This window comes from Larimichthys crocea, chromosome III (assembly GCF_000972845.2).
Source record: "Larimichthys crocea isolate SSNF chromosome III, L_crocea_2.0, whole genome shotgun sequence".
Taxonomy (NCBI): domain Eukaryota; kingdom Metazoa; phylum Chordata; class Actinopteri; family Sciaenidae; genus Larimichthys; species Larimichthys crocea.
In genome coordinates, this window is record NC_040013.1 from 26,861,177 (window position 1) to 26,874,332 (window position 13,156).

Consider the following 13,156-nt stretch of genomic DNA (forward strand, 5'->3'; position numbering starts at 1 on the left):
ACCGTCGTTCCTGGATGACACTACCACCATCGGTCTGATTCCAAACAATGGTGAGATTTCATATCACAAGGAAATTACCCTTGGTTGAATAGTTTTAGGTTCTTTGGAATCAGCATCACAGAGAACCTGTAATGGACATCACACTTTTCATTGGAAAAACAGTGGACCTGGAGTAGAACCACAGCTTAAACACTCCTCTTGTTACCTCCTGACATCAAAGTCTTTTAAAGGTCCATTGTGTAAGACTCAGATAGCTCTCCCTGCATAATATTGCTGAAATGGAACATAATATGCATAACTGTATAATCACCTGAAAATAAAAATCCTTGTGTTTTTGTTACCTCAGATTAAGCCTTTTATATCTACAGATGCCACAGATCCTTTTCTCTGGAGCCTGCCATGCTGAATCACCATGTTTCTACAGTAACCCAGAACAGAAAAAAACAAAACACTGGTTCGAGAGATGGCCTCGGTCACCGTGGTTTCTCCTTGTGAAGCGAGGGCATTGCAATCATCAACTACACCACTAGATGCCACTAAATCCTGCACACTAGTTCTTTAAAGAAAATATTAAAATGTGAGGGCAATGTAAGGACAGCTCCCCCCTTTTTCATGCACAATTTAACACACAAATGTCGAGGCCCATATACTGCAATTTACAGTCCGAAAAGAACTGTAGGCACTCCCTAAAGCACAGCTATGATTGGCAAAGAAAGCCTCTGTGATTTTTAAACCCATTTCATGAAGTGACCTACATGAAGACTCAGAACCTCTGGATCTAGTTCCTCTCTCTCTCTCTCTCTGTGACTTTAAAGGCTTAGTTAAGGTACCGGAAGATGAAACTACTGGGAATTGCTTTTACTTTGAATAAGTTGGTTCTCATGCTTTCTCCTTGTCTGTGTGTGTGCGTGTGTGTCTCTCCGCACTCTCCCTCAGCAGCTGGATTATAGGACAGTGTAAAAACGTTCCATAAATGTGACACCTCCGGGGGTTAGCGTGGCATTTTCATCACTTATTTTGGTTTTCATGGGCTTTAGTTCTGCACAGTGTGATTTTTAGATACAGTGGGAGACAGCAGTGGGTAGTTCTCTAATTGCTTTAAGTATTTTACTGCTAGTAGTATTCATTTACTGCTGCTAGTATAATTGTTAATACTTTTAGTACAGCTTAGAAACCACATATATTCTAACATTCATCTATTGAAAAGTTTTCCAAAATATTCTGAGCACAAGGTCCACTCACTAGACATTTTCTGGAGGTTTCAACTCACGGCCTTAATCATCGGATGGAGAGGGTGGAAGGCCAGGAGAGCAGACTGAAAATCTTCCTGTAAGTGGACCTTGGGCTTGGATTCTTTTCAAACTACTCTTTCCAAGGTCAATGATCTACCTTGAAACTCAACTAATCAGCAAATACTTTTCTTCAAGTATGAAGCAAGAAAAGCCAGGCTTTTAATTTAATTTTTTATTTCTATTTTATCCTGTTTTAATAAAAATATGTTTCATTCCTGATTCCGATAATGCATTTAAGTTTGATTTAAAGACATACAAAATATAAATGTTGTTTTTTTGCTGAAGCTATTATCCTAATATATAGTTAAATTTCTTTCCTGAAAACATGAAAGTGACATTTTATTTATTTATTCACGTTTTGTTTTATTCATGCGAAAAATATAATAGGTTTAATTGGAAAATACTTTTTTACATACATAAATGTATATAAGGTGTGTATACATTTCCAGAGCAGATGGATAACAGCGTGGGAATCACGGAAGGTGCAACAGGCGCAAACGTACGTCAGCTTCTTCTGACGAATGACGTTACTACGTCACTGACGCCAGGTGAAGTCACCAGGTGAAGTCGGCCTCCTTTGATTTGGAAACTCACAACTTGCCGCGAGAGTTAGCAAGTTTGGGAACCTCGGTACTGATGCAAGCTGCCATGTTTGTTTGTATGACTGCTTCGTTAGCAGCTACGGAGGAGACATTAGTGGGAATTTAGTCAACAACAACAACAACAACAACAACAACAACAACAAGTCTAGAAGGGGACCCGAGAGACGCTTTGGCTGAAGGAGGACGGTCTTTCATCTTAACACTGAGGTAGTGCGTATTTCTCAATGTGTTTATTGTTTGTACTGTATGTATTGTATTGTAACTGGCGTTACTGAAGCTTGTCATTGCATGCTGTGCAAACACAGACATTTAGCACCATGGACAGAGCCTGCTGGGCTATGAGCACGTTTTGAAATTCACCTGCCTGGCAATTAATAGAGCCTTTTTCACTGCAGCCATTTTGACATGAAATAGTGGGGTCAACGCAGGTGCTTCCAGTGATATTAATTAAGGTTCATTTCCATTTATTGTAGCAGAGTGAGGGTCCTGGAACGGGACCTTAATTAGTATCACTGGAAACACCTGTGTTTGCATACTACTGCATGTCAAAATGGCTGCAGTGGAAAAAGGTCCATATGAGAGTGTACAGGCTGTGTAGAGGCGGTGTGGGTTGTATTCTTTGTCTCTTGATAAGAGACTTTGTATTTATGTTTTTAAAAAATATTTTTTTAGATCTCATAGATAGTGTGCAAGTCATGTTTTTGATGCATGCATTGGTTTTGGTCTGAATGTAAACCTTTAAATGTTATCTGTCTTGTGTGGTTCATTATGTTTTTGATACTGATCTACCCTTCGTGTCTGAATAGGTATGAATTCACAGCCTCTATAAATCTTTATGTTGAGGAGATTTAGATAGGGGATAAGATGAGAAGATTAGAGACTAGTGTAAGGGAGAGAGTTTTGGAACAGCATTCTCTTTTCTGAAGGTCAGGAAAAAGAAAAACACAATTTCTGTTAGTACTTAGAGTACAAGTTCAGGTATTCTGAAGTATGTTTGTGTGAGGTACTTATGCATAGTCGCATAGTCCGTGTATGGCATGCAGTAGGCGGCAGTCAGCGTATCCCCAGTTTGGCATAGAAGCAAAGCACTTCAGTGCATCCGCAGCATTTCTGTGGATCGGGTTAGAAGAGCAACATTTTAGCCACATATAAACAGCCCACTTAAATCCAGCTTGTGTTAAACTTGCATTCAATTCCATATTGTGTCACCTATGCCGGGGACCATGTAATATTTGTATTTACTTGTTTGCAGTTTTTCAGAGTATAACAATAAGAGTTTGATCCACAGTGTGGCACATTTTTATTGAGTATCTGAGCAAAATAATCAGCAGTTGGTACGGATCAACATGTAGGCGACATGTGTTTTTATGAATTTAGGGTTTTAATAGGAACATGCAGTATTCTGTAAGTGAGCAACAAATGCAGTTTTAGGTAAGGTTGCTTTAGTTTGGAGAAAAAAAAAAGGTGTCTTTGTGTTTCTGCAATCCTTCAAACTCTACTTTAATTTGCAGACTTGTTTTCAATCACAACAACAATCATGATCAATTTTCCATTAGTGTCTGTTTTTCAAAAATAAATTGGCACCAACAATTGTTTTTGTTTCTTTAGAGCACATCTATAGCAGTACAAAGCAGAGTCTTCACTGACAGCCATTCTTGAATTGTAAAACTTGAACAAAATGAAGGGCTGCTGAATGCTATCATTTCATCATGTAATAAGTCTGACAAATCCTTGAACAGTATTACTGTTTGACAGGATCTGAGTTTACTGTCATCTTTGACAAAGTGCCTGTGTGAAGAATTGGAATCATTTTAATAAAGAAGTTGTATGCTTTTAAAACCCAGGAAAATGAATGCTAATCCAATAGGGCTTTCCAGGATTTAACTTACAGACATTTCCCGCTCAGGTATCACTATCTTCAGTACACATTTTCCATATGAGCAGGGAGTCAGTGTGTATGTAATCCTTTTTAAACACCTGCTTCAAACAAGTCAATGTAAATTAATTCACTGGAAAATAAAATTAATGTATGAGTTAATTCAGCTGCAAAACATTTGCACCTGACATTCTCCAATGAAGTGGTTAGAGTTTAAATTAAAAATGTGCCATGTGCACGCATGCAGTACACATGTGTTCATGAGGGTGTACACTTGCATTGTTGCTTACTGTTGCCTTGTCCATGGAGGGACATGAGGAAAGAAGTAAAAGATGACCCCGGGGGTATTGTGGCTCTGTGATGTGGCTCTGTGTGTGTGGCTTGATTGCTCAATTCACTATCTGACAACTCCATTCCACTTCAGTACTTCCAAAAGAATCACTGTATTTCTGTGTGTGTGCGTGCTTGTGTGTTCTAGCTCTGAGGAATACAAAAACAGTGATCAATTAAACTAACAGTTTTTAGCACCACACTTGTTGTTAACCATGTTAACCAATACTAGTTAATACTAGGATGCAGTGATCGACTGATTACACTATTAGCTGCATATTCCATTTCTGCAATAATCTATTAACGAAGCTCATTAAACCTTAAACATTGGACCTTTTTGGGAGCCTACAATGTGTAATCAGCATTTGAACATGACTATCAACATGGAATCATTCCAGTAGTGTAGCTTATTAATCTTCATGTTTGCTGTTTGACATGGCTTTTAATTAATATCGTTGTTTTATCTGAGTTCTGGGCACTGCAGCGAATCTTCTTTTGACCACAAATGTTTTCACCTGTGAGAAGAGAGCACAGCTTCTAAGATACTAGACTAAAACTGAACTGAACCTCTTCCCTGCTAGCATTAGAGATGCCGATTGTACATTTGAGTCTTTCAATGCACTAACAACCCATTTACCCCACTTTACCACCCAGACTGTCAGCAGCAAGTGGTAAATTTGCCATTTTCCATGTGAATTTCTTGAGCCCTGCTGTCAAAGTGAAGACTTTGCTCATCTGTGGACTTAAAGTGAACCACAAAGTCAATTCCATTTAAAGACTGTACTACTTTTAAGAGAAGTGCATAGTCCACTTGAAATGCCCACAAGAGGAAAGCACACACTTGGAAGAATTTCAAGCCTGAAATCATTGTTAGAAATACCAGTGAAGCTTGTGATGATGTAGCTGATGAAAGTAAGGTTGAGCAAGAGCAAATGTTAAATTCTGGCACAGCACATCTGAAGGTCTGTGAAGGAGCCAGTGCAAATGATCTTGATGATTTAGGAGGAAAGCTTGAATACGCACACTGACATCTCTTTTGTTAAGGATGCAAACTCTTCAGCACACCCCACAGTGTGCTGTACAAGCAGTGATACAGCATCTTTTTCCAATAAATGACCTGTCACAACCACAACTGCACAATGAAGTCAGGGCAGCACTCAAGAAAAGTTATGCTAATGAGTACAAATCTGTTGTAAAAGAGCCTACTTGTGCTGTTTCTGAAACTAATGTGATGTTATCATTTTGTGGTGATGCCCATAAAACATGTTGTTGAACAAGACGAGAAACACTTAAGTCCTGCACACATGCACCACAAAGGACATTTTAAAGAACACTGTCAGAAAAATTGCATGTTCCACATGAATGAAACATTGATGGAGAGCACTTTAAGGAAAATTGCCTCCTTACTATGAATGAGTTCACAATCGCACTTGGACTTTATGTAGATGACTTTGGAGTATCATTTAGGAAACATCAAAGATGAAACACATTTTGCAAAATGTATATAGTATCCACAAGTGATGCGCAGCAATGCCAGGTTTGTTCTGTTTTATTTCAACTCGGAGACAAAACCTCTTCACTAGGCATGTGCAAGAGGTAATGAAAGACACTTGTTTAGAAGGAGGATAACCTCTTACTAAAACTCCAAAATACCTTAATGTTGTTACCGGTTTCCCTTCTGACATCTTACATGATGTCTTGGATTGCATTAAGTTGTCTCTGTCCAATGGCCAATAGGTGTTTTACCATAGATAAGCTATCAGGCCATCAAATTGTTTAATTACATATTTACGGACAAAACCAGCCTCGAACAAAAAGTTTGTCCTCTGAAGGATGGAAATGAGAATTGGTCTGTTATCAGGCTGCTTTTCTTTTTCACTGGTCACTATCACTGAGGGAGACAACATGGGAGATTCTCACACTCCTCAGAGATCAGAGATATTATGTAGTTTGTTGAGGTAAGAATGTTAAGAAAACTGATTAGACACTGCATTTCTTGGATTGCAAGTTGGCAGGGCAGAGAGCTGCTGCAGTCAACCTTTCCAAGTTTCCACAAAATATCACTATGTGGAGCGTCTCCCTCACCTTATAAAAACATTTTGGTCTTTTGATTGATGTGCGTGTGTATATATGATTTGAAGTAGAAATACTTCAAGAAAGCAATTTATATGTCCTAGAATGTTGGTTACAGTATGATGACACTTGCACCGTGACCAGAAAGCAGTCGGTTACTGTTTGGACTTATTTTTCAGGCCAGTGCTTGAAATGACAAAGGTTGTTGACCTTGCACTAGTGCAGCCATGCAGACAGAGATCCTATCGACCTCATCTCATCTGTGGCCACTTGACATTTTAAAGTTGTGTGTCTGTAGAATGTGAGAGAAGGCATGCAGACAGTATACCCACCAAGAGAAGTTTGAGGCTGTTTATAAAAACCTTAAAAACTCATCATCTGTCTGTAATGGATGAAAGACCAGTTTTAAGCTCAAGATGAGCAATTACAGAACAAAAATGCACCAGCTGGAACAGCTTGTTGTCACAATTAATGGTGGTAAACACTGTAAATATGTAAAACACAGTGTCAATGGTGAGCCTCCACACAATAACATCAAGAAGCCTAGGAAGGGGAAACTTTCCCTAGATTCTCCAGAGGGAATAGATGGCCTGAGCCTGAAGGCAGCTTGAGAGCTGAATGATTCTCTCAAGAGAGGCATGTCACATTTGCCATTAGAAGAAAAGCAGATGTAAAGAATAGACCTGACATTAGCCAGATGGTCCAATCCTGGCCAGCTCTCTTCAGAGAAAGACAGGTTTGTGTGATCTTCATTTAGCATTACCTTCATTCAGCAGGTAATGCCGAATGAAGGTCAAAGTGGGCTATCACCCAAAGTTCAAAATCTGAAGAATGAGCTTTGCAGTGTAATGCGTGAGACACATTTATGATCATTGCAGAGTTTTTATGAAGTAAAGTGCCTGTTTTCTTGTGTGGCATTGATAGAAGCAATAAATTCCTGCTGCAACTCCTTTTGCTCAATCTTGTTAAAAAGGAGTTTTACCAGACTTGAAATTGTTCTGCAGAGAAACCATTACAAAAAACAATGTTGCAGTTTTTGTAAGTCTCAGTTAAATCCAGGCTTACACTTACATAAATATTTATAGTAAATGGTTAATCTAGTCCATTCTACTTTAGCAGATTAATTTAATTATAGTATGAATTACTTAAATATTTTAAAGCAACCAGTTACCTCAAATGTACAATCAACTTATCTGAGTACAACAAGTTATGAAATCTAGTCTATTCATTTATTGTGTACACTGCAGTGGAAGATATGCGAAAATGATTTTGAACTATTTAACTTGGAGTACCGTGTCTCAGCCACCAGGTGGCGGGCCTCCAAAGTGTTGTTTGCAATTCCATTTGACAAAAAACATCTTATTATTCATGGGTGTCACTTCAAGGGTGGAAGGTAGAGGAGATGCATCAAATACCACAAGACAAAAGACTTTACTAAGATTTAAATAACATCTTTGTTGTATATATTTCAGTGGATGTTATGCAGGTATAGGTAAAGGCTATAACTATTCTGCCGACTGGACCTATTTTTAGATCCTGCCATATTTTGTGTATTTTACAGTTTATTAAAAAGCAGCATTAAAATAGTCTTCAGATTGTATTATCAGTGTCGTCAGTACAGTCCTGTTAATTAATGGTGTCCTCTGCAGTGGACAGATGATCAACGTCTTCAAAATTAAATATATTGAAAAAAGTATTACTAAGATATAAATTTAATAATTTATGCATGAAGGGGCTCGACATCACATTATCCTCTTCATGTCTATTTTTATCTTCCTTAGTGAATAGCTTTGAACTAATTGCATGGTGTACTAAAATGAAATATTGTATTCTTCATATTGTTGTAAAACGGTGACACTCCTGTGAAATGTTGCCACTGTCCTGTGGATGTCCTTGTAGTGGATAATTTTCATTTCATGAGGTGCCTGCCATGCACGTGTGAAAACAAAAAGGGTTGGGTTGGAAAATTCATCTCTCTCATATCTGACCTTTTACGTCTCCACTCATCTTGTCTTCCTCTTTCAGCCTGACTGATTTGTCAGGTGCAGCCACACGATCTCATCACGTCTGTATACCTGGCAGGAAGAATAGTGTTTGCTTTTTTTTCCCAAGGTTTCATCTGAAACAAACATACAGTAGCTTCACACGCTATAAAAACACTTCTCACATATCAAGTCATTCGACTTGACTTCAGATTTCTGCGTGATTGGGCACCACTGCTGTTAACATTTGCTTTGAATGTTGCAAAGGGCAGTTTGAGTGAAAGGTATGCAGCTCTTATAGTGTCCCTAAGCAGGCTGCGATCTCATAGAATCTTTCAATAGGCCAAATGAATGAGGAAAATGACTTAAATTCAGAAAGGAGTGGAGGGAAAAGCACAATTGTCTGCGATTCAGAGGTGTGGGGTGAATTTTCCCAAGAGGGTTTCTCACAGCTCCTCAAAGCTCTTTCCATTGTTGCCTGCACTCTAATTGGGCAATGCTGCGATGGATTACTAAAATAAGGCACAATGTACAGGTAACTTAATGGAAGTAATGGGGAGAAAATCCAGCTGTTTTCCTTTTCAATGTGTCTGGCCAAGCTTGTTCCAGGAAATGATAGCTCAGCACATAATAGATAGTCTCCACATTGTGATGTTTTATTGTGAGAGTAATGCTCCAGTCTGCCTTTGGGGTTGTGCTGCCAACTGTATCTGATATTGGGGGAAATATTAAGTACGGTAATTACCCACTCTGGTTGAGAGAGGCCCCTGCACCTATTTTTTCCCCAGTTTAATTGCTTCCTTTGGGATAATTAGTAATCATTAAGAGATAGTCAATTGGGCATTTACCCACTGTCATGATGCACTGTACCAGACATCCAGACATTAAGTGGTGCATCATTAGCTGAGAGGTCAGCAGAGTGGAGGCCCACCAGCAAGATCTGTTTCTATCCCAAGTAAAAACACTGAGCTGTGCTGCTGTCAGTATCTTTAAGATTTCATTGTAAACTACAATTTGTAATTCACAATTGAAGATGGCCCAGTATCATCAAATATAGATACTGCCTGATTTTAACCAGTTAAGATCCATAAGAATTAGAGAATGTGACTGACAGTGTACGTGGGTGGATGATGCAGTGTGTAAACAGAAGCAGTGTATTATTGTAACACCTAACTTTGTTTGATAGTAATTGTCATAACAGAATCAAGTTGTTTTTATAGTACACAGATAGATGACATTGCATTGCATCCTGGCATTTAGTACATGTTGCTGTCAATGACTCAGATTAGACTCTCAATGAAAATATAAACACAGCACTCGTTTCGTCTAAATTTATTTCTCTCAAATTTTGATCACAAAGTTGGTGCCTCATGCCTTGTGTATGTGTAGCCTTATGTGATAGACACTGTTCAGAGCCTACTGAAAGGATAAAACTGCACATTTTAGAGTGGCCTTTTGTTGTGACCAGTCCAAGGCACATCTGTGTCATAGGCATGCTCGTTAATCAGCATCTTGATATGCCACACCTGTCAGGTGGATGGATTATCTTGGCAATGAGGTGAGGCGCTCACTCACGTGTGTGTTTCAAAGAAGTCTTGGATCTATCGCTCCAAAATTGGAGCAAAAACAAAAGTGTTGCATTCTTATTTTTGTCTAGTATATTATCATATTACCGTGTGTGTTCTCAACTACATTGTCTGGGTGTCATGTTAAAATTAGTAACGTGATTATTCCCTTCGCCTTCCATTTTCCTCTCTTTGATCAGCTCAGTCAGATTAGGTCAGCAGCTGGAAGGCTTTTTGTACTGTAGGTTTGTTTGTGCCCCTATTTCGGGGAAAAGAGTATCATGGTCCATTTAGTCATGTCTGAGTTGATTAATTTAAGAGCAGTGCCCTGAGCGTCAGCAAACATACTCCTGCACGGCTTAATCGTTAGCAAGACATTTTAACTGTGGTAGTTACACCATTAGAGATATGAGTGGGTATAATGATGACTGCAGACCGTAGTGTTCCCTGAGAAAGGTTGCTGACTGCAGTGGTTACCGCACTGAACTGGAGGGTTGAGAGTTCATAACCCTTATACTGTATATTAAATACGAAGTAAAATACAGCGTATTTACACTACAGATATATTGGAAAAACTGGCGATGAATGCACAATATAACTTGGAACATAATTTCTACAGTACAGTAAGGGAAGTTCTCGGCTTATGGGATAATATATCTAATTTATGTCTTTACTTTATCCTACCATTAACATTGTAATGTAAGGATGAAGGTTGAGGTTAATGTGAAGCAAAGTGTCTGCATCAATATCTGCCAGGAGGAAATGGCTCTAGAGCAAAGTACCTCACCTTGTGCACTGGATCATATGCTGTCTAATTATGTAATGATTTAGTCAAAAAGCTGGCAAGAGCAAGGAGACAGAGGAAGTATTTCTGGCCCAAAGAAAAATGTAGGGGATCGAAATCACGAAATGTGAGTCAGTTACGAGGCTTAATTGTTACTGTAATTTCACAAGGTGTAAATCAATCGCAGGCCTGTATACAACACTTTCCTGTGCATATCATTGTCTGGTTTTTCCATGCAGGCACCATTCTAGATGAAGTACCCAGAAAAAGTCCCCTGGAAATAACTTTTGCGTTTCTCACACACCTAGCATGAAAATTGAGGTCCTGAAACTATTTGCATGTGATATCCTTGTAAATGGAGGGCAATTGCACCAGGGAGATTGTGTGGGACCTGGGGGACTCTGCCCTGGGATCTGTGAAGTTGCTGCAATGCTATGATCTAGACTATTGCCTGCAGCAATACTATATCTCAGTGCTGCCCCTTCCCATCGTCCTCTCCTGTCAGTCAAATGACCAGAGGGCCTGTGGCAAATTGTGTATGTGTGCTTCCAGCAGGTATGTGTTTTTAAATGCACACCAGTGAGTGTCAAAAGGGGTCCATATGTCATCTCTGCCGCTGTAAGGGTTCTTACATGTTCATTCTGTCAGCATAAAAACCTCACTAACACCAGCGAGTGGGCGTGCCCCCTGGAGCCCGAGGGGATGAAGAAACCTGAATCCATTCAATAAAAATGAAACAGATAAGACACCCGAGCTACTGCGGCTAAAATGCAAGCGAAGCAGGAGCCGTCTGATCCTGCCAGCTCTCCTGAGGTCATGAAGACCTTGGTGGTTGAAGCTTTAATCTGGAATAAAGGAAGAGGGGAAGGAATTCAGGTGCCTTGGGGGGGTGGAGGTGGCGGTGTGGGAAGAGGAGTGTGTTGAAGAAAGAAGACAGTTTTGTTTAACCACCATAAGATTAGGTGTTAAAATGGCCACCGTCATGCAGTGTCAGTGAAACATTGGTTGAGATCAAAAGCGATTTTCCTTTTTATCCTTAAATGATCTTATTATGAGGCAGAGAACAAAAAAGAAAACTAATATTCCAAGAGTGTTTAGATAAATTAGAGACTCATCCAGTCAGTGTGTCGCCTGCTGTGTCCTATGTACATCTAAACCTACTGATGAAGGCTTTTTCAAAGACATCAGAGCAATTTTTTGGTAATCATTAAGGCAACAGCCAGACTCAAACATCCATATTATTTCAGTTTCAGTCAAGATATGCTCTCAGTAATGACTCCGTTATGATGATGTGCTATCTGTTGGTTTTTCATTATCCAGAGGATGAGAAGAAACATTTTTCCCGTCTGTCTTCACTGAGGTAGCCGGAATAGTGGTGAAAAACTCAAGAAAAACATTTCCTTTCCCTGTAACCTAGGGGACCGTGTACAACATGACGTAAATGTTTTTTTTTTTTTTTTTTATCAAATTCAAGGAAATTAAGTTCAAGGGGTCAGAATAGAAAAACATTATGTGCTACTGTACATATGCAAAAACCGGACGTAGCCAGCTGTTCAATCCAAGATAAACCAGGTCTGGTGACAGACGCCAGGAAAAGGTTGATAAGTTGACATCTTATTATTTTTAGGCCTAGAGGGTGTTCCAGCAAATCATAAAGCATGGGATTTATAGAAAAATGTGTAGCATGTTGGATGTTGTCAACATTAAACAGTGTTTTGTCCTCTCTTTAGTTAGTTATCTGAATTGGCCTTCAGATCTTCGAATATGAAATCTGAGGAATTTCTACATTTATGGCAGCTATAAACACTGAACAAAATTCACTGCAAATAGCAGAAAGTTAGGTGTTTTTGGAAGGGTTGACATTGGAAAGGAGGAGAGTCTCTACACTTTCTGGAACATTTGTCACAGATTATTGCAAAGCTGATATCTACTTCTACTACCACGTAGAAACTGAGAGCTCAGAACTGCAGAGAAACCTTGCATCTTTGATCAACATTTCTACCTGTCTTTTCCTTTTGAATTCTTATTTCTAACCTTTCAAAGCACAAACACATGCACACACACACACAGACGTCAGTATCCTAAATATGGTCTATAAGGAATATGAAGAAATACGATCATTCCTTTGTAAGTACCAAGTACTTAATTTTATCAGGCCCAGGGAGTGGATCTATTCCGCACATATGCAAGTAAAGACAGCCATCACAGGGCTGCTTGTGTTTAATTGTACTGAGTTCAGTATAAGAGAGACCAGGGGGAAGAACTTAGGGGTGGTGAAAAAATAGGCTAGGAGTGGGAGTTTGAGACAGGCAGAAAAAGAACGAGAGGTAGATTTATCCAAGAGGAGGTTGACTGTGAAGTGAGAGAAAAACACCAGAGAGAATAAAATGATAACCAGGTGTGATATTTCTTTTCCCTGATTTTATTTCTTCAGTGACATGCTATTCCCTGAAAACTTTTCAATGCATTCCCCTCGCTTGTTATATGGTAAGATGAACATTGAATTAGTCATATTCCTCGGAAGTAGGCCAGGACCTGCAGTGCACCTGTCCTTTTGATTGACTTGGAAATGTACAGTGATCCATGAATAGGTTTGTGCACCTATGTACACACATGCATAGTCACACACGCACACAAACAGAACACACGCAC

The 13,156-nt window shown here is 39.3% G+C and overlaps 1 long non-coding RNA gene across 3 annotated transcripts in view; it reads left to right on the top strand.

The window, feature by feature from the left end:
• The first annotated feature begins 1,772 nt into the window (after window positions 1-1,772).
• LOC113745648 (uncharacterized) overlaps window positions 1,773-13,156 on the top strand; it is an 81,224-nt gene continuing 69,840 nt past the window's right edge. Inside the window, exon 1 of one of the 3 annotated variants that reach the window (XR_003462295.1) lies at window positions 1,773-2,101. This is a non-coding gene — a long non-coding RNA (uncharacterized LOC113745648). The remainder of the gene's footprint in view (window positions 2,102-13,156) is intronic. The other 2 variants (XR_003462296.1, XR_003462294.1) reach the window with 2 other exon arrangements.